Source organism: Humulus lupulus, chromosome 4 (genome assembly GCF_963169125.1).
Source record: "Humulus lupulus chromosome 4, drHumLupu1.1, whole genome shotgun sequence".
Classification (NCBI taxonomy): Eukaryota; Viridiplantae; Streptophyta; class Magnoliopsida; order Rosales; family Cannabaceae; genus Humulus; species Humulus lupulus.
Window position 1 is genome coordinate 74893144 of NC_084796.1, and position 2278 is coordinate 74895421.

The window sequence follows — 2278 nt, forward strand, 5'->3', positions numbered from 1 at the left end:
CTTTATTATTTTTAATTATTTCCTTTAAATACCAAAATCCTACCTCTGTGTTATCGAGCTAGTACGGGGACAGTATGGACTCCTAGTTCTAAGCTCCAATAATTTATTTAATTTCACTAACTCTTAGTTCCATTAATTAATTTATTAACTAGGAACTATTCCACTAGAAATTCATAGTTGAACTCTCAAAACAACAGTCTTATATTATTAGAAGTTATTTCTATAAAGTCGTCCATTGATTCAGTCATTGCATGAGTTATAACCCTCTGCTAGTTGTTCATAATTAAAGCTAGGTCTTAATGTATGTTAACTTCTCTAATTATGTATTTATCAATTAGTTTCATTAATCCTCTAATGAAAATTATTCTATAATTTTAATTATAGAATGAAATTTATGTTCTCTAACAGAAATTGAGCGCTCTATGTTGAAGTCTCGAATCAACACTAAAAGGAACAACCAATCTGCTTTCATTTAATTAAGAAGCAGATTCCATATCTATGAAGTATGTTCCCAGCCACTTGTAGTTCCATGACTCCAAAATATCAGGAATTCGGTCGTAGGAATATTGAACCTTACCCGATAAGTCAAAAGTCATAAAAACATAAATAGGAGTTCATTACTTACTTCAAGATTGAGGTCAAGTCTCAAACAACCATCGATTGATGAATGTTGAACTTCTATATTTTAACGGTGATTATTAGAAGTTCTTTCTTTCATCATGTCCCAGTCCAATACAATCTATATTGTATACGGCACCTCTATCTCTTTGTGTCGTTACACTTACCAATCTGGATAAATTATTTTGTCTTAAACAGAATATAGAGCATACACATAATTTTATTAAATAAAGCTCCCATTTTATTTAGTGATTACGAAAATGTTTTATATTATTATCTTGAATTAAATCTTCTTGTATATATATCATTGTACATATACTTAATTCAAGATCACATTAATAATATTGGATCTTCATGATAAATTACATGTATAATTAAATACAAATATGAGTGCAAAATATTAACTTTATTTAATTAATAGTGATCGTTCATACAGAAATACACTTTAAGGGCACAAATCCCAACAGAATCCTCTTTTGTATTGGTGAAATTTTGTTATGGTTTAAGTTTTGTTGAGTTTTAAACTTTAGCTTGGGTTTTGAGTTTTGGTAAGGATTTGGTTTGGTTTTTAGGGTATAAATGTTGCTTATGTTGTGTTAGTAAGAGTTCTAGGCTCATTGAGGACTTTGGGGCAACTTTGGGACTATTTTTGGAGGTTTTGGTTTGGAGGAAATAACTGGAAAGTGTTGGAAATTCTTGGTTCATGGGGTTACGTTGTGGCACAGTTCTTGGTGTGTCGTGATGTGCATGAATTCAGAGGCTCGGATGGTTCTCTGAATTGCCATGGCGTCGCGGCGCCAGGTGGGTTGCGCTGCAGCGCGTGTTTTGAAAGATAGCTTGGGGGCTCTCTGACTTGTAGAGCGTCGCGACCCTTAGGGAGGGGCATTGCGGCTTAAATGGGGAAAATTAGCCAAATAGGGTTTTTGAGTACCGGAACTCAAACCTAAAGGTTCGTGAAGGATTCTACTACCCGGTTTGGCGCAAAGGCTAGGAGGAAATCTTGAAGCTTTTAATTGGTTTAGTTCTTAACGAGTATTCGTTATTATATTGTGACTAGGATATACCGTTAGGCTTGGGAGAAAAGGATCGCACTTGGGGTCGCCATATGCTATCTGCTCGGGTCTTGAGGTAAGAAAACTATATAAAAGCTGTTATTAGGGCTTAAGCCTCGGTTATTAAGTATGACTATAATCATATTTTTGAATATATATTTAAACGTGAATGACTGTGTTATGTATGAACTATTTAGTGGATTGAATCTGAATGAAAAACTCAGCCTTAGGGTCGTGGTCAACATAAGCATGTGGAATGCAGGTCGATGTGGCGGAGCCATTTTGGAAGTGTGATATGCACTCATTTGATCCTATGGTCGTGTAATTGAGTTGAATGCCTCCTTAAGTATCTTTATTGCGGCTAAGCTTTCTATTTATGATCTGTTGATTATCTGTATTTGTTTATTTGAGTTTTCTTGCTAGGCCTCAGCTCACGGGTGCTACGTGGTGAGCTCACGGGTGCTATGTGGTGCAGGTAAAGGCAAGGGGAAGTTGGACCAACAATGAGTTGGAGAGCTTCGGGGGCAGCGTGTGCATAGGCATCCTGCTCGACTACCACGATCGAGACTTCTTTTGGAAATCTAGGGTTTAGTGGTTTTGCCACTTAA